Here is a 24,288-nt window from a genome sequence, read left to right as displayed (position 1 = left end):
CTCTACTCCTCCTCTACCTCGCTGTGTTCAGTGTTTATAATGTGTGTGTGTGTGTGTAGGTGAACCAGACTCTACTCCTCCTCTACCTCGCTGTGTTCAGTGTTCGTGTTCCGGAGCGTCTCCGCTCCTTCCTGGTTTCAGTTCCTGGTCCGAACCCCGCCCACTGGCCTGCTGCGTCCTCATTGGCCCATAGCCTCGTTCAGCATGGCGACCTGGAAGCCCTGCAGTTGCCTCGCTCCTGGTTGGACGCCACGTCGCTAGGACGGGTCCTTCTTAGCAACGCTCCCAAGCACCTGAACTTCTCCCGTTGCCCCACGTTACGACAAACTGTCATCCAATCGCTGACTGGCACTGGAGTGAGAGACTCGACGCGATTGGTCAGCCTGAATCTTAGTGGTATAGGCCACACCTCCAATTATCCAGAGTGCAGTAGAGCGCGGGGAGAGGAGGAGCTTGTTGCCGAGGCGATGAGCCGGCTGGTTATTTGCTGTCCCAATCTGTCACACCTCAACCTGTTACACACACACTATCACCATGACAACGCACACACACCTGGGCTGGAGGCCAACACACACCTGTGTACCAGCCTGTCCAAACTCACACACATGCGGTCTCTGGCGCTGCCCGCGTGCGCCCTGTCGGACGGTTCACACACACCGTCCCCGTCCCCCTCCCCCTCCTCTCTGCTGCTGGGACTGAGGAAGCCGTCCCGCGTGGGGCTCCAGACCTACAGGCCAGGCTCCGGGGACTCTCTCCCCAGGGAGGGCACCTCTGGGCTGGGTACCCTGCTGGCCGGCTGCCCCCGTCTGGAGGTTCTGGAGATAACAGGACCGGGCTTCATCTCCGCCCTGCCGCGTCTTGAGCCCTGTGCCAGGGTGTGTGTGGATCAGAGGACGTGTGTGAACGCTCGCGGGGTGGGGGACGCGCACGTCGCGGCTCTCCGGGGGTTCCGGGGGCTGCGGAGGCTGACGCTGGCGGGGCTGCCGGGGGTCCTGAAGGGGACTGGGCTGGTACAGGTGGCTGAGCACTGCCGGGACCTTCAGGCATTATCTCTGGCCAACCTGGGGTCCTTAAAGACCTGGAACTACAGCGCCGCCCTGCTGGACACACTGAGGAACTGCACCCAGCTCACACAGCTACGGTGAGACTATACACACACTGAGGAACTGCACCCAGCTCACACAGCTACGGTGAGACTACATACACACTGAGGAACTGCACCCAGCTCACACAGCTACGGTGAGACTACATACACACTGAGGAACTGCACCCAGCTCACACAGCTACGGTGAGACTATACACACACTGAGGAACTGCACCCAGCTCACACAGCTACGGTGAGACTACATACAAACACTGAGGAACTGCACCCAGCTCACACAGCTACGGTGAGACTACATACACACTGAGGAACTGCACCCAGCTCACACAGCTACGGTGAGACTACATACACACTGAGGAACTGCACCCAGCTCACACAGCTACGGTGAGACTACATACACACACTGAGGAACTGCACCCAGCTCACACAGCTACGGTGAGACTACATACACACTGAGGAACTGCACCCAGCTCACACAGCTACGGTGAGACTACATACACACACTGAGGAACTGCACCCAGCTCACACAGCTACGGTGAGACTACATACACACTGAGGAACTGCACCCAGCTCACACAGCTACGGTGAGACTACATACACACTGAGGAACTGCACCCAGCTCACAGCTACGGTGAGACTACATACACACTGAGGAACTGCACCCAGCTCACACAGCTACGGTGAGACTACATACACACTGAGGAACTGCACCCAGCTCACACAGCTACGGTGAGACTACATACACACTGAGGAACTGCACCCAGCTCACACAGCTACGGTGAGACTACATACACACACTGAGGAACTGCACCCAGCTCACACAGCTACGGTGAGACTACATACACACACTGAGGAACTGCACCCAGCTCACACAGCTACGGTGAGACTACATACACACTGAGGAACTGCACCCAGCTCACACAGCTACGGTGAGACTACATACACACTGAGGAACTGCACCCAGCTCACACAGCTACGGTGAGACTACATACACACTGAGGAACTGCACCCAGCTCACACAGCTACGGTGAGACTACATACACACTGAGGAACTGCACCCAGCTCACACAGCTACGGTGAGACTACATACACACTGAGGAACTGCACCCAGCTCACACAGCTGCACCCAGCTCACACAGCTACGCACGGTGAACTGCACCCAGACTAGACTACATACACACACTGAGGAACTGCACCCAGCTCACACAGCTACGGTGAGACTACATACACACTGAGGAACTGCACCCAGCTCACACAGCTACGGTGAGACTACATACACACTGAGGAACTGCACCCAGCTCACACAGCTACGGTGAGACTACATACACACACTGAGGAACTGCACCCAGCTCACACAGCTACGGTGAGACTACATACACACTGAGGAACTGCACCCAGCTCACACAGCTACGGTGAGACTACATACACACTGAGGAACTGCACCCAGCTCACACAGCTACGGTGAGACTACATACACACTGAGGAACTGCACCCAGCTCACACAGCTACGGTGAGACTACATACACACTGAGGAACTGCACCCAGCTCACACAGCTACGGTGAGACTACATACACACTGAGGAACTGCACCCAGCTCACACAGCTACGGTGAGACTACATACACACACTGAGGAACTGCACCCAGCTCACACAGCTACGGTGAGACTACATACACACACTGAGGAACTGCACCCAGCTCACACAGCTACGGTGAGACTACATACACACTGAGGAACTGCACACAGCTCACACAGCTACGGTGAGACTACATACACACTGAGGAACTGCACCCAGCTCACACAGCTACGGTGAGACTACACACACTGTGGAACTGCACCCAGCTCACACAGCTACGGTGAGACTACATACACACTGAGGAACTGCACCCAGCTCACACAGCTACGGTGAGACTACATACACACTGAGGAACTGCACACAGCTCACACAGCTACGGTGAGACTACATACACACTGAGGAACTGCACCCAGCTCACACAGCTACGGTGATACTACATACACACTGAGGAACTGCACCCAGCTCACACAGCTACGGTGAGACTACATACACACTGAGGAACTGCACCCAGCTCACACAGCTACGGTGAGACTACATACACACTGAGGAACTGCACCCAGCTCACACAGCTACGGTGAGACTACATACACACTGAGGAACTGCACAGCTGAGACTACATACACACTGAGGAACTGCACCCAGCTCACACAGCTACGGTGAGACTACATACACACTGAGGAACTGCACCCAGCTCACACAGCTACGGTGAGACTACATACACACCGAGGAACTGCACCCAGCTCACACAGCTACGGTGAGACTACATACACACTGAGGAACTGCACCCAGCTCACACAGCTAGGGTGAGACTACATACACACTGGGGAACTGCACCCAGCTCACACAGCTACGGTGAGACTACATACACACTGAGGAACTGCACCCAGCTCACACAGCTACGGTGAGACTATACACACACTGAGGAACTGCACCCAGCTCACACAGCTACGGTGAGACTACATACACACTGAGGAACTGCACCCAGCTCACACAGCTACGGTGAGACTACATACACACTGAGGAACTGCACCCAGCTCACACAGCTACGGTGAGACTACATACACACACTGAGGAACTGCACCCAGCTCACACAGCTACGGTGAGACTACATACACACACTGAGGAACTGCACCCAACTATTATAATATTATATTACTACAATATATACAATATTATAATATATATATATATATACACACATCAACAGGCCTTTCTGTTCTTTACATTATATTCACAATATAATATACACAATGTATACATTATACATTATATATACTATTATATACACATTATATATACTATTATGTACATTATACATTATACATACTATTATATACACATTATATATACTATTATACACATTAAATACATGATATATACTATTATACACATTATATATACTATTATATACACATTATATATACTATTATATACACATTATATATACTATTATATACACATTATATATACTATTATATACATTATACATTATACACATTATATATACTATTATATACACATTATATATACTATTATATACACATTATATATACTATTATATACATTATACATACTATTATATATACATTATATACACTATTATATACACATTATATATACTATTATACACATTATACATTGTATATACTATTATATACACATTATATATACTATTATATACATTATACATACTATTATATACACATTATATATACTATTATATACATTATACATTGTATATACTATTATATACACATTATATATACTATTATATACATTATACATACTATTATATACTATAATATACATTAAATACATGATATATACTATTATACACATTATACATACATTATACATTGTATATACTATTATATACACATTATATATACTATAATATACATTATACATTGTACATACTATTATATACACATTATATATACTATAATATACATTGTACATACTATTATATACACATTATATATACTATTATATACACATTATATATACTATTATATACATTATACACATTAAATACATGATATATACTATTATACACATTATATATACATTATACACATTATATATATACAGTATACACATGATTTACATTATACATTATTTATACTATTTTGTACATTATATATACTATTATGTACATTATATATACTATTATATGTACATTATATATACTATTTTATGTACATTATATATACTATTATGTACATTATATATACTATTATGTACATTATATATACATTATGTACATTATATATACTATTATGTACATTATATATACTATTATGTACATTATATATACTATTATGTACATCATATATACATTATGTACATTATATATACTATTATGTACATTATATATACTATTATGTACATTATATATACTATTATGTACATTATATATACTATTATATGTACATTATATATACTATTATGTACATTATATATACTATTATGTACATTATATATACTATTATATGTACATTATATATAATATTATATGTACATTATATATACTATTATATGTACATTATATATACTATTATATGTACATTATATATACTATTATATATACATTATATACACATTATAGAGGCTGGTAACTAATGAACTGATCCTCTGCAGCAGAGGTAACTCTGGGTCTTCCTTTCCTGTGGCGGTCCTCATGAGAGCCAGTTAACTCTAATGAACTTATCCTCTGGTAACTCTGGGTCTTCCTTTCCTGTGGTGGTCCTCATGAGAGCCAGTTAACTCTAATGAACTGATCCTCTGGTAACTCTGGGTCTTCCTTTCCTGTGCCAGTCCTCATGAGAGCCAGTTTCATCATAGTGCTTGATGGTTTTAAAAACTGCACTTAAAAAAACTATTAAAGTTCTTGAAATGTTCCGGATTGACGGACCTTCATGTCTTAAAGTAATGATGGACTGACCTTCATGTCTTAAAGTAATGATGGACTGACCTTCATGTCTTAAAGTAATGATGGACTGACCTTCATGTCTTAAGGTAATGATGGACTGACCTTCATGTCTTAAAGTAATGATGGACTGACCTTCATGTCTTAAAGTAATGATGGACTGACCTTCATGTCTTAAAGTAATGATGGACTGACCTTCATGTCTTAAAGTAATGATGGACTGACCTTCATGTCTTAAAGTAATGATGGACTGATCTTCATGTCTTAAAGTAATGATGGACTGACCTTCATGTCTTAAAGTAATGATGGACTGACCTTCATGTCTTAAAGTAATGATGGACTGACCTTCATGTCTTAAAGTAATGATGGACTGACCTTCATGTCTTAAAGTAATGATGGACTGACCTTCATGTCTTAAAGTAATGATGGACTGACCTTCATGTCTTAAAGTAATGATGGACTGACCTTCATGTCTTAAAGTAATGATGGACTGTTGTTTCTCTTTGCTTATTTGAGCTGTTCTTGCCATAATATGGACTTGGTGTTTTACCAAATAGGGCTATCTTCTGTATACCACCCCTACCTTGTCACAACACAACTGATTGGCTCAAACGGATTAAGAAGGAAATAAATTCCACATGAACTTTTAATAAGGCAACTGTTAACTGAAATGCATTCCAGGTGACTACCTCATGAAGCTGGTTGAGAGAATGCCAAGAGTGTGCAAAGTTATCAAGACAAATGGCTACTTTGAAGAATCTTAAATATAAAATATATTTTTGATTTGTTTAACATTTTTTTGTTTACTACATGATTCCATATATGTTATTTCATAGTTTTAATATCTTCACTATTATTCAACAATGTAGAAAATAGTAAAAATAAAGAAAAACCCTGGAATGAGTAGGTGTTCTAACACTTTGGACTGGTACTGTATTTAATGTGTGTGTGGGTAGGTTGGAGCAGCCCTACCTGGTGTGTAACGGTGCATTCTGGGAGGCGTTGTCATGCTGTTCTTCCGCCGCCTCTGTCTCATCTCGCGGAACGGAACCTTCCACCCTGCTGCCGTGGTTACCTTCATGGATGTTGCCGTGACGTCATGGTGTGTCACATGTTCTTGGGCGGAACTCTGGTGGCGTGTCGGACGCTACAGAAAACACTGCTGGACCGGTGAGTCTGTCTCTCTGTCTGACTGGTGAGTCTGTCTCTCTGTCTGACCGGTGAGTCTGTCTCTCTGTCTGACCGGTGAGTCTGTCTCTCTGTCTGACCGGTGAGTCTGTCTCTCTGTCTGACCGGTGAGTCTGTCTCTCTGTCTGACCGGTGAGTCTGTCTCTCTGTCTGACCGGTGAGTCTGTCTCTCTGTCTGACCGGTGAGTCTGTCTCTCTGTCTGACCGGTGAGTCTGTCTCTCTGTCTGACCGGTGAGTCTGTCTCTCTGTCTGACCGGTGAGTCTGTCTCTCTGTCTGACTGGTGAGTCTGTCTCTGTCTGACCGGAGTCTGTCTCTGTCTGACCGGTGAGTCTGTCTCTCTGTCTGACCGGTGAGTCTGTCTCTCTGTCTGACCGGTGAGTCTGTCTCTCTGTCTGACCGGTGAGTCTGTCTCTCTGTCTGACCGGTGAGTCTGTCTCTCTGTCTGACCGGTGAGTCTGTCTCTCTGTCTGACCGGTGAGTCTGTCTCTCTGTCTGACCGGTGAGTCTGTCTCTCTGTCTGACCGGTGAGTCTGTCTCTCTGTCTGACCGGTGAGTCTGTCTCTCTGTCTGACCGGTGAGTCTGTCTCTCTGTCTGACCGGTGAGTCTGTCTCTCTGTCTGACCGGTGAGTCTGTCTCTCTGTCTGACCGGTGAGTCTGTCTCTCTGTCTGACCGGGGAGTCTGTCTCTCTGTCTGACCGGGGAGTCTGTCTCTCTGTCTGACCGGGGAGTCTGTCTCTCTGTCTGACCGGGGAGTCTGTCTCTGTCTGACCGGTGAGTCTGTCTCTCTGTCTGACCGGGGAGTCTGTCTCTCTGTCTGACCGGGGAGTCTGTCTCTCTGTCTGACCGGGGAGTCTGTCTCTCTGTCTGACCGGGGAGTCTGTCTCTCTGTCTGACTGGTGGGGAGTCTGTCTCTCTGTCTGACTGGTGGGGAGTCTGTCTCTCTGTCTGACTGGTGGGGAGTCTGTCTCTCTGTCTGACCGGTGAGTCTGTCTCTCTGTCTGACCGGTGAGTCTGTCTCTCTGTCTGACCGGTGAGTCTGTCTCTCTGTCTGACCGGTGAGTCTGTCTCTCTGTCTGACCGGTGAGTCTGTCTCTGTCTGACCGGGGAGTCTGTCTCTCTGTCTGACCGGTGAGTCTGTCTCTCTGTCTGACCGGTGAGTCTGTCTCTCTGTCTGACCGGGGAGTCTGTCTCTCTGTCTGACCGGGGAGTCTGTCTCTCTGTCTGACCGGGAGTCTGTCTCTCTGTCTGACCGGGAGTCTGTCTCTCTGTCTGACCGGGAGTCTGTCTCTCTGTCTGACCGGGGAGTCTGTCTCTCTGTCTGACCGGGGAGTCTGTCTCTCTGTCTGACCGGGGAGTCTGTCTCTCTGTCTGACCGGGGAGTCTGTCTCTCTGTCTGACCGGGGAGTCTGTCTCTCTGTCTGACCGGTGAGTCTGTCTCTCTGTCTGACCGGTGAGTCTGTCTCTCTGTCTGACCGGGGAGTCTGTCTCTCTGTCTGACCGGTGAGTCTGTCTCTCTGTCTGACTGGTGGTGAGTCTGTCTCTCTGTCTGACTGGTGGTGAGTCTGTCTCTCTGTCTGACTGGTGGTGAGTCTGTCTCTCTGTCTGACTGGTGGTGAGTCTGTCTCTCTGTCTGACTGGTGGTGAGTCTGTCTCTCTGTCTGACTGGTGGGGAGTCTGTCTCTCTGTCTGACTGGTGGGGAGTCTGTCTCTCTGTCTGACTGGTGGGGAGTCTGTCTCTCTGTCTGACCGGGGAGTCTGTCTCTCTGTCTGACCGGGGAGTCTGTCTCTCTGTCTGACCGGGGAGTCTGTCTCTCTGTCTGACCGGGGAGTCTGTCTCTCTGTCTGACCGGTGAGTCTGTCTCTCTGTCTGACCGGTGAGTCTGTCTCTCTGTCTGACCGGTGAGTCTGTCTCTCTGTCTGACCGGTGAGTCTGTCTCTCTGTCTGACCGGTGAGTCTGTCTCTCTGTCTGACCGGTGAGTCTGTCTCTCTGTCTGACCGGTGAGTCTGTCTCTCTGTCTGACTGGTGGTGAGTCTGTCTCTCTGTCTGACTGGTGGTGAGTCTGTCTCTCTGTCTGACTGGTGGTGAGTCTGTCTCTCTGTCTGACTGGTGGTGAGTCTGTCTCTCTGTCTGACTGGTGGTGAGTCTGTCTCTCTGTCTGACTGGTGGTGAGTCTGTCTCTCTGTCTGACCGGTGAGTCTGTCTCTCTGTCTGACTGGTGAGTCTGTCTGTCTCTCTGTCTGACTGGTGAGTCTGTCTGTCTCTCTGTCTGACCGGTGAGTCTGTCTGTCTCTCTGTCTGACCGGTGAGTCTGTCTCTCTGTCTGACTGGTGAGTCTGTCTGTCTCTCTGTCTGACTGGTGGGGAGTCTGTCTCTCTGTCTGACTGGTGGGGAGTCTGTCTCTCTGTCTGACTGGTGAGTCTGTCTCTCTGTCTGACCGGGGAGTCTGTCTCTCTGTCTGACTGGTGGGGAGTCTGTCTCTCTGTCTGACTGGTGAGTCTGTCTCTCTGTCTGACCGGTGAGTCTGTCTCTCTGTCTGTCTGACTGGTGAGTCTGTCTCTCTGTCTGACCGGTGAGTCTGTCTCTCTGTCTGACTGGTGGGGAGTCTGTCTCTCTGTCTGACTGGTGGGGAGTCTGTCTCTCTGTCTGACTGGTGGGGAGTCTGTCTCTCTGTCTGACTGGTGGGGAGTCTGTCTCTCTGTCTGACTGGTGGGGAGTCTGTCTCTCTGTCTGACTGGTGGGGAGTCTGTCTGTCTGACTGGTGGGGAGTCTGTCTGTCTGTCTGTCTGACTGGTGGGGAGTTTGTCTCTCTGTCTGACTGGTGGGGAGTCTGTCTGTCTGTCTGTCTGACTGGTGGGGAGTCTGTCTGTCTGTCTGTCTGACTGGTGAGTCTGTCTCTCTGTCTGACTGGTGAGTCTGTCTCTCTGTCTGACTGGTGGGGAGTCTGTCTGTCTGTCTGACTGGTGGGGAGTCTGTCTCTCTGTCTGACTGGTGAGTCTGTCTCTCTGTCTGACTGGTGGGGAGTCTGTCTGTCTGTCTGACTGGTGGGGAGTCTGTCTCTCTGTCTGACTGGTGGGGAGTCTGTCTCTCTGTCTGACTGGTGGGGAGTCTGTCTCTCTGTCTGACTGGTGGGGAGTCTGTCTCTCTGTCTGACTGGTGGGGAGTCTGTCTCTCTGTCTGACTGGTGGGGAGTCTGTCTCTCTGTCTGACTGGTGGGGAGTCTGTCTCTCTGTCTGACTGGTGGGGAGTCTGTCTCTCTGTCTGACTGGTGGGGAGTCTGTCTCTCTGTCTGTCTGACTGGTGGGGAGTCTGTCTCTCTGTCTGTCTGACTGGTGGGGAGTCTGTCTCTCTGTCTGTCTGACTGGTGGGGAGTCTGTCTGTCTGTCTGACCGGTGAGTCTGTCTCTCTGTCTGACCGGTGAGTCTGTCTCTCTGTCTGACCGGTGAGTCTGTCTCTCTGTCTGACTGGTGAGTCTGTCTGACTGGTGAGTCTGTCTCTCTGTCTGACCGGTGAGTCTGTCTCTCTGTCTGACTGGTGGGGAGTCTGTCTCTCTGTCTGACTGGTGGGGAGTCTGTCTCTCTGTCTGACTGGTGGGGAGTCTGTCTCTCTGTCTGACTGGTGGGGAGTCTGTCTCTCTGTCTGACTGGTGGGGAGTCTGTCTGTCTGTCTGACTGGTGGGGAGTCTGTCTGTCTGTCTGTCTGACTGGTGGGGAGTCTGTCTCTCTGTCTGACTGGTGGGGAGTCTGTCTCTCTGTCTGACCGGTGAGTCTGTCTCTCTGTCTGACTGGTGAGTCTGTCTCTCTGTCTGACTGGTGAGTCTGTCTCTCTGTCTGACCGGTGAGTCTGTCTCTCTGTCTGTCTGACTGGTGAGTCTGTCTCTCTGTCTGACCGGGGAGTCTGTCTCTCTGTCTGACTGGTGGGGAGTCTGTCTCTCTGTCTGACTGGTGGGGAGTCTGTCTCTCTGTCTGACTGGTGGGGAGTCTGTCTCTCTGTCTGACTGGTGGGGAGTCTGTCTCTCTGTCTGACTGGTGGGGAGTCTGTCTGTCTGTCTGACTGGTGGGGAGTCTGTCTGTCTGTCTGTCTGACTGGTGGGGAGTCTGTCTCTCTGTCTGACTGGTGGGGAGTCTGTCTCTCTGTCTGACCGGTGAGTCTGTCTCTCTGTCTGACTGGTGAGTCTGTCTCTCTGTCTGACTGGTGAGTCTGTCTCTCTGTCTGACCGGTGAGTCTGTCTCTCTGTCTGACTGGTGAGTCTGTCTGACTGGTGAGTCTGTCTCTCTGTCTGACCGGTGAGTCTGTCTCTCTGTCTGACTGGTGGGGAGTCTGTCTCTCTGTCTGACTGGTGGGGAGTCTGTCTCTCTGTCTGACTGGTGGGGAGTCTGTCTCTCTGTCTGACTGGTGGGGAGTCTGTCTCTCTGTCTGACTGGTGGGGAGTCTGTCTCTCTGTCTGACTGGTGGGGAGTCTGTCTGTCTGTCTGACTGGTGGGGAGTCTGTCTCTCTGTCTGACTGGTGGGGAGTCTGTCTCTCTGTCTGACCGGTGAGTCTGTCTCTCTGTCTGACTGGTGAGTCTGTCTCTCTGTCTGACTGGTGAGTCTGTCTCTCTGTCTGACCGGTGAGTCTGTCTCTCTGTCTGTCTGACTGGTGAGTCTGTCTCTCTGTCTGACCGGGGAGTCTGTCTCTCTGTCTGACTGGTGGGGAGTCTGTCTCTCTGTCTGACTCGTGGGGAGTCTGTCTCTCTGTCTGACTGGTGGGGAGTCTGTCTCTCTGTCTGACTGGTGGGGAGTCTGTCTCTCTGTCTGACTGGTGGGGAGTCTGTCTGTCTGACTGGTGGGGAGTCTTGTCTGTCTGACTGGTGGGGAGTCTGTCTCTCTGTCTGTCTGACTGGTGGGGAGTCTGTCTCTCTGTCTGACTGGTGGGGAGTCTGTCTCTCTGTCTGTCTGACTGGTGGGGAGTCTGTCTCTCTGTCTGTCTGTCTCTCTGTCTGTCTGACTGGTGGGGAGTCTGTCTGTCTGTCTGACTGGTGGGGAGTCTGTCTGTCTGTCTGACTGGTGGGGAGTCTGTCTGTCTGTCTGACTGGTGGGGAGTCTGTCTGTCTGTCTCTCTGTCTGACTGGTGAGTCTGTCTCTCTGTCTGACCGGTGAGTCTGTCTCTCTGTCTGACCGGTGAGTCTGTCTCTCTGTCTGACCGGTGAGTCTGTCTCTCTGTCTGACCGGTGAGTCTGTCTCTCTGTCTGACCGGTGAGTCTGTCTCTCTGTCTGACCGGTGAGTCTGTCTCTCTGTCTGACCGGTGAGTCTGTCTGTCTGTCTGACCGGTGAGTCTGTCTGTCTGTCTGACCGGTGAGTCTGTCTGTCTGTCTGACCGGTGAGTCTGTCTCTCTGTCTGTCTGACTGGTGGGGAGTCTGTCTCTCTGTCTGTCTGACTGGTGGGGAGTCTGTCTCTCTGTCTGACTGGTGGGGAGTCTGTCTCTCTGTCTGACCGGTGAGTCTGTCTCTCTGTCTGACTGGTGAGTCTGTCTCTCTGTCTGGCTGGTGAGTCTGTCTCTCTGTCTGGCCGGTGAGTCTGTCTCTCTGTCTGTCTGACTGGTGAGTCTGTCTCTCTGTCTGACCGGGGAGTCTGTCTCTCTGTCTGACTGGTGGGGAGTCTGTCTCTCTGTCTGACTGGTGGGGAGTCTGTCTCTCTGTCTGACTGGTGGGGAGTCTGTCTCTCTGTCTGACTGGTGGGGAGTCTGTCTCTCTGTCTGACTGGTGGGGAGTCTGTCTCTCTGTCTGTCTGACTGGTGGGGAGTCTGTCTCTCTGTCTGACTGGTGGGGAGTCTGTCTCTCTGTCTGACTGGTGGGGAGTCTGTCTGTCTGACTGGTGGGGAGTCTGTCTCTCTGTCTGTCTGACTGGTGGGGAGTCTGTCTCTCTGTCTGACTGGTGGGGAGTCTGTCTCTCTGTCTGTCTGACTGGTGGGGAGTCTGTCTCTCTGTCTGTCTGTCTCTCTGTCTGTCTGACTGGTGGGGAGTCTGTCTGTCTGTCTGACTGGTGGGGAGTCTGTCTGTCTGTCTGACTGGTGGGGAGTCTGTCTGTCTGTCTGACTGGTGGGGAGTCTGTCTGTCTGTCTGTCTGTCTGACTGGTGAGTCTGTCTCTCTGTCTGACCGGTGAGTCTGTCTCTCTGTCTGACCGGTGAGTCTGTCTCTCTGTCTGACCGGTGAGTCTGTCTCTCTGTCTGACCGGTGAGTCTGTCTCTCTGTCTGACCGGTGAGTCTGTCTCTCTGTCTGACCGGTGAGTCTGTCTGTCTGTCTGACCGGTGAGTCTGTCTGTCTGTCTGACCGGTGAGTCTGTCTGTCTGTCTGACCGGTGAGTCTGTCTGTCTGTCTGACCGGTGAGTCTGTCTGTCTGTCTGACCGGTGAGTCTGTCTCTCTGTCTGACCGGTGAGTCTGTCTCTCTGTCTGGCTGGTGAGTCTGTCTTTTACTGGTGAGTCTGTCTCTCTGTCTGACTGGTGAGTCTGTCTCTCTGTCTGACTGGTGAGTCTGTCTCTCTGTCTGGCTGGTGAGTCTGTCTCTCTGTCTGGCTGGTGAGTCTGTCTCTCTGTCTGGCTGGTGAGTCTGTCTCTCTGTCTGGCTGGTGAGTCTGTCTCTCTGTCTGGCTGGTGAGTCTGTCTCTCTGTCTGGCTGGTGAGTCTGTCTCTCTGTCTGGCTGGTGAGTCTGTCTCTCTGTCTGGCTGGTGAGTCTGTCTCTCTGTCTGGCTGGGGAGTCTGTCTCTCTGTCTGGCTGGTGGGGAGTCTGTCTCTCTGTCTGGCTAGTGAGTCTGTCTCTCTGTCTGGCTAGTGAGTCTGTCTCTGTCTGACTGGTGAGTCTGTCTCTCTGTCTGACTGGTGGGGAGTCTGTCTGTCTGTCTGATCGTTGTCTGTCTCTCGGTCTGTTCGGTGAATCTGTCAGTCAAGTTCTCTCAACAGAAAAGGATGACATCAATGGTAGGATAGTTCTATATGAGGATAGTTCTATATGAGGATAGTTCTATATGAGGATAGTTCTATATGAGGATAGTTCTATATGAGGATAGTTCTATATACTGGTAGTTCTATATGAGGATAGTTCTATATGAGGATAGTTCTATATACTGATAGTTCTATATAAGGATAGTTCTATATGAGGATAGTTCTATATAATGATAGTTCTATATGAGGATAGTTCTATATACTGGTAGTTCTATATGAGGATAGTTCTATATAATGATAGTTCTATATGAGGATAGTTCTATATAATGATAGTTCTATATGAGGATAGTTCTATATACTGGTAGTTCTATATGAGGATAGTTCTATATGAGGGTACTTCTATATGAGGATAGTTCTATATAAGGATAGTTCTATATGAGGATAGTCTATATACTGATAGTTCTATATGAGGGTAGTTCTATATGAGGATAGTTCTATATGAGGATAGTTCTATATAATGATAGTTCTATATGAGGATAGTTCTATATGAGGATAGTTCTATATAATGATAGTTCTATATGAGGATAGTTCATCATAAGAGGATAGTTCTATATGAGGATAGTTCTATATGAGGATAGTTCTATATAATGATAGTTCTATATAATGATAGTTCTATATGAGGATAGTTCTATATAATGATAGTTCTATATGAGGATAGTTCTATATGAGGGTAGTTCTATATAATGATAGTTCTATATGAGGATAGTTCTATATGAGGATAGTTCTATATACTGATAGTTCTATATACTGATAGTTCTATATGAGGATAGTTCTATATAATGATAGTTCTATATAATGATAGTTCTATATGAGGATAGTTCTATATGAGGATAGTTCTATATAATGATAGTTCTATATGAGGATAGTTCTATATGATGATAGTTCTATATGAGGATAGTTCTATATACTGATAGTTCTATATAATGATAGTTCTATATACTGATAGTTCTATATACTGATAGTTCTATATGAGGATAGTTCTATATAATGATAGTTATATATGAGGATAGTTCTGTATGAGGATGGTTCTATATGAGGATAGTTCTATATAATGATAGTTCTATATAATGATAGTTCTATATACTGATAGTTCTATATACTGATAGTTCTATATGAGGATAGTTCTATATGAGGATAGTTCTATATGAGGATAGTTCTATATAATGATAGTTATATATGAGGGTAGTTCTATATGAGGGTAGTTCTATATGAGGATAGTTCTATATGACGATAGTTCTATATGAGGATAGTTCTATATGACGATAGTTCTGTATGAGGGTAGTTCTATATAATGATAGTTCTATATGAGGATAGTTCTATATGAGGGTAGTTCTATATGAGGATAGTTCTATATGAGGGTAGTTCTATATGAGGGTAGTTCTATATGAGGATAGTTCTATATATTGATTATATGAGGGTAGTTCTATATGAGGATAGTTCTATATGAGGATAGTTCTATATGAGGGTAGTTCTATATGAGGGTAGTTCTATATGAGGATAGTTCTATATATTGATTATATGAGGGTAGTTCTATATATTGATTATATGAGGATAGTTCTATATGAGGATAGTTCTATATGAGGATAGTTCTATATAATGATAGTTCTATATGAGGATAGTTCTATATGAGGATAGTTCTATATAATGATTATATGAGGATAGTTCTATATGAGGATAGTTCTATATGAGGATAGTTCTATATGAGGATAGTTCTATATAATGATAGTTCTATATGAGGATAGTTCTATATAATGATTATATGAGGATAGTTCTATATGAGGATAGTTCTATATGAGGATAGTTCTATATTTTGATTATATGAGGGTAGTTCTATATGAGGATAGTTCTATATGAGGATAGTTCTATATAATGATAGTTCTATATGAGGATAGTTCTATATAATGATAGTTCTATATGAGGATAGTTCTATATAATGATAGTTCTATATGAGGATAGTTCTATATACTGATAGTTCTATATGAGGATAGTTCTATATAATGATAGTTCTATATGAGGATAGTTCTATATGAGGATAGTTCTATATGAGGATAGTTCTATATGAGGGTAGTTCTATATGAGGATAGTTCTATATGAGGATAGTTCTATATGAGGATAGTTCTATATGAGGATAGTTCTATATGAGGATAGTTCTATATGAGGGTAGTTCTATATGAGGGTAGTTCTATATGAGGATAGTTCTATATGAGGATAGTTCTATATAAGGATAGTTCTATATGAGGATAGTTCTATATGAGGATAGTTCTATATGAGGATAGTTCTATATGAGGATAGTTCTATATAGAGGGTAGTTCTATATAATGAGGATAGTTCTATATGAGGGTAGTTCTATATGAGGATAGTTCTATATGAGGATAGTTCTATATATTGATTATATGAGGGTAGTTCTATATGAGGATAGTTCTATATGAGGATAGTTAATATAATAATAATAATAATAATAATAATAATAATATATGCCATTTAGCAGACGCTTTTATCCAAAGCGACTTACAGTCATGTGTGCATACATTCTATATGGGTGGTCCCGGGGATAGTTCTACTACCCTGGCGTTACAAGAGCCATGCTCTACAAACTGAGCTACAGAAGGACCACACTGAGCTACAGAAGGACCATATGAGGGTAGTTCTATATGAGGATAGTTCTATATGAGGATAGTTCTATATACTGATAGTTCTATATGAGGATAGTTCTATATGAGGATAGTTCTATATATTGATTATATGAGGGTAGTTCTATATGAGGATAGTTCTATATGAGGATAGTTCTATATGATAGTTCTATATGAGGATAGTTCTATATGAGGATAGTTCTATATACTGATAGTTCTATATGAGGATAGTTCTATATGAGGATAGTTCTATATAATGATTATATGAGGATAGTTCTATATGAGGATAGTTCTATATGAGGATAGTTCTATATAATGATAGTTCTATATGAGGATAGTTCTATATGAGGATAGTTCTATATAATGATTATATGAGGATAGTTCTATATGAGGATAGTTCTATATGAGGATAGTTCTATATTTTGATTATATGAGGGTAGTTCTATATGAGGATAGTTCTATATGAGGATAGTTCTATATAATGATAGTTCTATATGAGGATAGTTCTATATAATGATAGTTCTATATGAGGATAGTTCTATATATTGATTATATGAGGGTAGTTCTATATAATGATAGTTCTATATGAGGATAGTTCTATATACTGATAGTTCTATATGAGGATAGTTCTATATGAGGATAGTTCTATATACTGATAGTTCTGTATGAGGATAGTTCTATATAATGATAGTTCTATATACCGATAGTTCTATATAATGATAGTTCTATATACTGATAGTTCTATATAATGATAGTTCTATATACTGATAGTTCTATATACTGATAGTTCTATATAATGATAGTTCTATATAATGATAGTTCTATATAATGATAGTTCTATATAATGATAGTTCTATATAATGATAGTTCTATATAATGATAGTTCTATATAATGATAGTTCTATATACTGATAGTTCTATATAATGATAGTTCTATATGAGGATAGTTCTATATACTGATAGTTCTATATACTGATAGTTCTATATGAGGGTAGTTCTATATGAGGGTAGTTCTATATGAGGGTACTTCTATATACTGGTAGTTCTATATAATGATAGTTCTATATGAGGGTACTTCTATATACTGGTAGTTCTATATAATGATAGTTCTATATGAGGGTACTTCTATATACTGATAGTTCTATATAATGATAGTTCTATATACTGATAGTTCTATATAATGATAGTTCTATATAATGATCGTTCTATATACTGATAGTTCTATATAATGATAGTTCTATATACTGATAGTTCTATATAATGATAGTTCTATATAATGATAGTTCTATATAATGATAGTTCTATATACTGATAGTTCTATATACTGATAGTTCTATATAATGATAGTTCTATATACTGATAGTTCTATATACTGATAGTTCTATATAACGATAGTTCTATATACTGATAGTTCTATATACTGATAGTTCTATATAATGATAGTTCTATATAATGATAGTTCTATATAATGATAGTTCTATATGAGGATAGTTCTATATACTGATAGTTCTATATAATGATAGTTCTATATAATGATAGTTCTATATGAGGATAGTTCTATATAATGATAGTTCTATATGAGGATAGTTCTATATACTGATAGTTCTATATAATGATCGTTCTATATACTGATAGTTCTATATAATGATAGTTCTATATAATGATAGTTCTATATACTGATAGTTCTATATAATGATAGTTCTATATAATGATAGTTCTATATAATGATAGTTCTATATAATGATAGTTCTATATAATGATAGTTCTATATACTGATAGTTCTATATAATGATAGTTCTATATGAGGATAGTTCTATATACTGATAGTTCTATATACTGATAGTTCTATATGAGGGTAGTTCTATATGAGGGTAGTTCTATATGAGGGTACTTCTATATACTGGTATTTCTATATAATGATAGTTCTATATGAGGGTACTTCTATATACTGGTAGTTCTATATAATGATAGTTCTATATGAGGGTACTTCTATATACTGATAGTTCTATATAATGATAGTTCTATATAATGATCGTTCTACATACTGATAGTTCTATATAATGATAGTTCTATATAATGATCGTTCTATATACTGATAGTTCTATATAATGATAGTTCTATATAATGATCGTTCTATATACTGATAGTTCTATATAATGCTAGTTCTATATAATGCTAGTTCTATATAATGATAGTTCTATATACTGATAGTTCTATATAATGATAGTTCTATATGCTGATAGTTCTATATACTGATAGTTCTATATAATGATAGTTCTATATAATGATAGTTCTATATACTGATAGTTCTATATACTGATAGTTCTATATACTGATAGTTCTATATAATGATAGTTCTATATACTGATAGTTCTATATAATGATAGTTCTATATAATGATAGTTCTATATGAGGATAGTTCTATATAATGATAGTTCTATATAATGATAGTTCTATATGAGGATAGTTCTATATAATGATAGTTCTATATAATGATAGTTCTATATAATGATAGTTCTATATAATGATAGTTCTATATGAGGATAGTTCTATATAATGATAGTTCTATATGAGGATAGTTCTATATGAGGATAGTTCTATATATTGAATATATGAGGGTAGTTCTATATAATGATAGTTCTATATGAGGATAGTTCTATATACTGATAGTTCTATATGAGGATAGTTCTATATGAGGATAGTTCTATATACTGATAGTTCTATATAATGATAGTTCTATATGAGGATAGTTCTATATAATGATAGTTCTATATGAGGATAGTTCTATATAATGATAGTTCTATATGAGGGTAGTTCTATATAATGATAGTTCTATATGAGGATAGTTCTATATACTGATAGTTCTATATACTGATAGTTCTATATGAGGATAGTTCTATATACTGGTAGTTCTATATACTGATAGTTCTATATACTGATAGTTCTATATGAGGATAGTTCTATATACTGATAGTTCTATATACTGATAGTTCTATATGAGGATAGTTCTATATACTGGTAGTTCTATATACTGATAGTTCTATATACTGATAGTTCTATATGAGGATAGTTCTATATACTGATAGTTCTATATGAGGATAGTTCTATATGAGGATAGTTCTATATAATGATAGTTCTATATGAGGGTAGTTCTATATAATGATAGTTCTATATGAGGATAGTTCTATATACTGATAGTTCTATATGAGGATAGTTCTATATACTGGTAGTTCTATATACTGATAGTTCTATATACTGATAGTTCTATATGAGGATAGTTCTATATACTGATAGTTCTATATAATGATAGTTCTATATGAGGATAGTTCTATCTAATGATAGTTCTATATAATGATAGTTCTATATGAGGATAGTTCTATATACTGATAGTTCTATATAATGATAGTTCTATATGAGGATAGTTCTATCTAATGATAGTTCTATATAATGATAGTTCTATATGAGGATAGTTCTATATACTGATAGTTCTATATGAGGATAGTTCTATCTAATGATAGTTCTATATAATGATAGTTCTATATGAGGATAGTTCTATCTAATGATAGTTCTATATAATGATAGTTCTATATAATGATAGTTCTATATGAGGATAGTTCTATATACTGATAGTTCTATATACTGATAGTTCTATATGAGGATAGTTCTATCTAATGACGCCCTCTCCTTCCTCTAGGTTCTCTGTGGAGCGTCCGGCCCTCAGTGTGGTCATCTACCCTCTGCTCCATGAAGACCTTCCATTGGTCATCAGAGACATGCCCCTCCCACTGCTCGATCAACTGACCCTCTTCCAAAGCCGCGTTGCCCAGGCCCCGCCCTCGTCACAATCGGGACACCAGAGAGCAAAGAGGCAACTAGCCAATCAGAGCCCCTCATCACCATGGTGATGCCAGAGTGTGAAGAAGCATCTTGCCAATCACAGCCCCTCAGACTAGAGGTCTTCACGGTCTTCTGTTTAGTATAGCGACTGAGGACAACTAGACCTGTTCCATATAGACATGGTTGGACCTGGGGCTGTCCCACCCGGACCCGAAGTGCATCAATTATTCTGTTAATATAGAGACTGAGGACAACTAGACCTGTTCCATATAGACATGGTTGGACCTGGGGCTGTCCCACCCGGACCCGAAGTGCATCAATTATTCTGTTAATATAGAGACTGAGGACAACTAGACCTGTTCCATATAGACATGGCTGGATCCAGACCCGATCTGAGTGAGAAAAAAAGAAAAGTCATATTTTTTAACTACTTTATTAATCAAAGCCAATGAAGTGTGAGAGGAGGGAGAGAGGTGCCTCTAGGAGGGAGGGAGAGAGAGGTGCCTCTAGGAGGGAGGGAGAGAGAGGTGCCTCTAGCAGGGAGGGAGAGAGAGGTGCCTCTAGGAGGGAGGGAGAGAGAGGTGCCTCTAGGAGGGAGGGAGGGAGAGAGAGATGCCTCTAGCAGGGAGGGAGAGAGAGGTGCCTCTAGCAGGGAGGGAGAGAGAGGTGCCTCTAGCAGGGAGGGAGAGAGAGGTGCCTCTAGCAGGGTGGGAGAGAGAGGTGCCTCTAGCAGGGAGACAGAGAGAGAGGTGCCTCTAGGAGGGAGAGAGACAGAGAGAGGTGCCTCTAGCAGGGAGGGAGAGAGAGGGATGCCTCTAGCAGGGAGAGAGAGAGGTGCCTCTAGCAGGGAGGGAGAGAGAGGTGCCTCTAGCAGGGAGGGAGAGAGAGGTGCCTCTAGCAGGGAGGGAGAGAGAGGTGCCTCTAGCAGGGTGGGAGAGAGAGGTGCCTCTAGCAGGGAGACAGAGAGAGAGGTGCCTCTAGGAGGGAGAGAGACAGAGAGAGAGGTGCCTCTAGGAGGGAGAGAGACAGAGAGAGAGGTGCCTCTAGCAGGGAGAGAGAGAGGTGCCTCTAGCAGGGAGAGAGAGAGGTGCCTCTAGCAGGGAGGGAGAGAGAGGTGCCTCTAGCAGGGAGGGAGAGAGAGGTGCCTCTAGCAGGGAGGGAGAGAGAGGTGCCTCTTGCAGGGAGGGAGAGAGAGGTGCCTCTAGCAGGGAGGGAGAGAGGTGCCTCTAGGAGGGAGGGAGAGAGAGAGAGGTGCCTCTAGCAGGGAGGGAGAGAGGGGTGCCTCTAGCAGGGAGAGAGAGAGGGGTGCCTCTAGCAGGGAGGGAGAGAGAGGTGCCTCTAGCAGGGAGGGAGGGAGAGAGAGGTGCCTCTAGCAGGGAGGGAGAGAGAGAGAGGTGCCTCTAGCAGGGAGTGAGAGAGCGGTGCCTCTAGCAGGGAGGGAGAGAGAGGTGCCTCTAGCAGGGAGGGAGAGAGAGGTGCCTCTAGCAGGGAGGGAGAGAGAGGTGCCTCTAGCAGGGAGGGAGAGAGAGGTGCCTCTAGCAGGGAGGGAGAGAGAGGTGCCTCTAGCAGGGAGGGAGTGAGAGGTGCCTCTAGCAGGGAGAGAGACAGAGAGAGAGGTGCCTCTAGGAGGGAGAGAGACAGAGAGAGAGGTGCCTCTAGCAGGGAGGGATAGAGAGGGATGCCTCTAGCAGGGAGAGAGAGAGAGATGCCTCTAGCAGGGAGGGAGAGAGAGGTGCCTCTAGCAGGGAGAGAGAGAGAGGTGCCTCTAGCAGGGAGGGAGAGAGAGGTGCCTCTAGCAGGGAGGGAGAGAGAGGTGCCTCTAGCAGGGAGAGAGAGAGAGGTGCCTCTAGCAGGGAGAGAGAGAGAGGTGCCTCTAGCAGGGAGGGAGAGAGAGGTGCCTCTAGCAGGGAGGGAGAGAGAGGTGCCTCTAGCAGGGAGGGAGAGAGAGGTGCCTCTAGCAGGGAGGGAGAGAGAGGTGCCTCTAGCAGGGAGGGAGAGAGAGGTGCCTCTAGGAGGGAGGGAGAGAGGTGCCTCTAGCAGGGAGGGAGAGAGAGGTGCCTCTAGCAGGGAGGGAGTGAGGTGCCTCTAGGAGGGAGGGAGAGAGAGGTGCCTCTAGCAGGGAGGGAGAGAGAGGTGCCTCTAGCAGGGAGGGAGAGAGGTGCCTCTAGCAGGGAGGGAAGAGAGGTGCCTCTAGCAGGGAGGGAGAGAGAGGTGCCTCTAGCAGGGAGGAGAGAGAGGTGCCTCTTAGCAGGAGGGAGAGAGAGGTGCCTCTAGCAGGGAGGGAGAGAGAGGTCTCTAGCAGGGAGGGAGAGAGAGGTGCCTCTAAAGCAGGGAGGGAGAGAGAGTGCCTCTAGCAGGGAGGGAGAGAGAGGTGCCTCTAGCAGGAGGGAGAGGTCTCAGCAGGGAGGGAGAGAGAGGTGCCTCTAGCAGGGAGGGAAGAGACACTTGGGGAGGGAGAGAGAGGTGCCTCTAGGAGGGAGGGAGAGAGGTGCCTCTAGGAGGGAGGGAGAGAGAGGTGCCTCTAGCAGGAAGGGAGAGAGGTGCCTCTAGCAGGGAGGGAGAGAGGTGCCTCTAGCAGGGAGGGAGACACCTCTCAGGGAGGGAGACTGCCTCTGCAGGGAGGGGGAAGAGGTGCCTCTAGCAGGGAGGGGATTGACTGCCTGTCTAGCAGGGAGGGAAGAGAGGTGCCTCTAGCAGGGAGGGAGAGAGAGGTGCCTCTAGCAGGGAGGGAGAGAGAGGTGCCTCTAGCAGGGAGAGGAAGAGAGGTGCCTCTCAGGGAGGGAGAGAGAGGTGCCTCTAGCAGGGAGGGAAGAGAGGTGCCTCTCAGGGAGGGAGAGAGGTGCCTCTAGCAGGGAGGGAGCATTGACTGCCTCTAGCAGGGAGGGAGAGAGAGGTGCCTCTAGCAGGGAGGGAGAGAGAGGTCTAAGGGAGGGAAGAGACCTTGCCTCTCAGGGAGGGAGACTGCCTGTCTAGCAGGGAAAGAGACCTCTGGTCTCAGGGATTGACTGCCTGTCTAAGGGAGGGAAAGAGGTGCCTTGGTCTCAGGGATTGACTGCCTCTAAATAAAGACACCTGCCTCTCAGGGAGGAGAGAGGGTGCCTGTCTAGCAGGGAGGGAAGACAGGTGCCTCTGGGGAGGGAGAGAGAGGTGCTCTAGCAGGGAGGGAGAGAGAGGTGCAGGAGGGAAGAGGGCTCTAGCAGAGAGGATAGAGAGGTGCCTCTAGCAGGGAGGGAGAGAGGTGCCTCTCAGGCAGGGAGAGAGAGGTGCCTCTAGCAGGGAGGGAGAGAGAGGTGCCTCAGCATTGAGGGAGAGGGAGACGTGCCTCTAAGGGAGGGAAGAGAGAGACACCTGCCTCTCAGGGAGGGAGAGAGAGGTGCCTCTAGCAGAGAGGAGAGAGAGGTCCTCAGCAGGGAGGGAGAGAGAGAGAGAGGTGCCTCTAGCAGGGAAGAGAGGTGCCTCTGGGGAGGGAGCATTGACTCTAGCAGAGAGGAAAGAGAGGTGCTCTAGCAGGGAGGGAGAGAAGAGAGACCTGCCTCTCAGGGAGGACTGCCTGTCAGGGAGAGAGAGAGAGGTGCCTCTGCAGGGAGGGAGAGAGAGGTGCCTCTAGCAGGAGGGAGAAGGTGCCTCTAGCAGAGAGGGAGAGAGAGGTGCCTCTAGCAGAGAGGAGAGAGAGGTGCCTCTAGCAGGGAGGGAGAGAGAGAGAGAGGTGCCTCTGCAGGGAGAGCATTGACTGCCTCTAGCAGGGAGGGAGAGAGAGTGCCTCTAGCAGGGAGGGAGAGAGAGGTGCCTCTAGCAGGGAGAGAAGACAGGTGCCTCTAGCAGGGAGGGAGAGAGAGGTGCCTCTAGCAGGGAGGGGGAGAGAGGTGCCTCTAGCAGGGAGGGAGAGACAGGTGCCTCTAGCAGGGAGGGAGAGAAAGACACCTCTCAGGGAGGGAGAGAGGTGCCTCTAGCAGAGAGGGAGAGACACCTTGGTGCTCTAGCAGAGAGGGAGAGAGAGTGCCTCTAGCAGGGAGGAGAGAAGAGACACCTTAGCAGGGAGCAG

General features: G+C 45.6%; 1 pseudogene; it reads left to right on the top strand.

Annotated features, from left to right (window-relative positions):
* Nucleotides 1-20,745, top strand: part of LOC124023637 — a 28,003-nt pseudogene extending 7,258 nt beyond the window's left edge.
* The last annotated feature ends 3,543 nt before the right edge of the window (nucleotides 20,746-24,288 follow it).

The sequence above is a fragment of the Oncorhynchus gorbuscha genome, unplaced genomic scaffold (assembly GCF_021184085.1).
Source record: "Oncorhynchus gorbuscha isolate QuinsamMale2020 ecotype Even-year unplaced genomic scaffold, OgorEven_v1.0 Un_scaffold_1662, whole genome shotgun sequence".
Taxonomy (NCBI): Eukaryota; Metazoa; Chordata; class Actinopteri; order Salmoniformes; family Salmonidae; genus Oncorhynchus; species Oncorhynchus gorbuscha.
The sequence above is the reverse complement of the archived record's forward strand: the minus strand, read 5'-3'. Positions and strand labels throughout refer to the sequence as shown.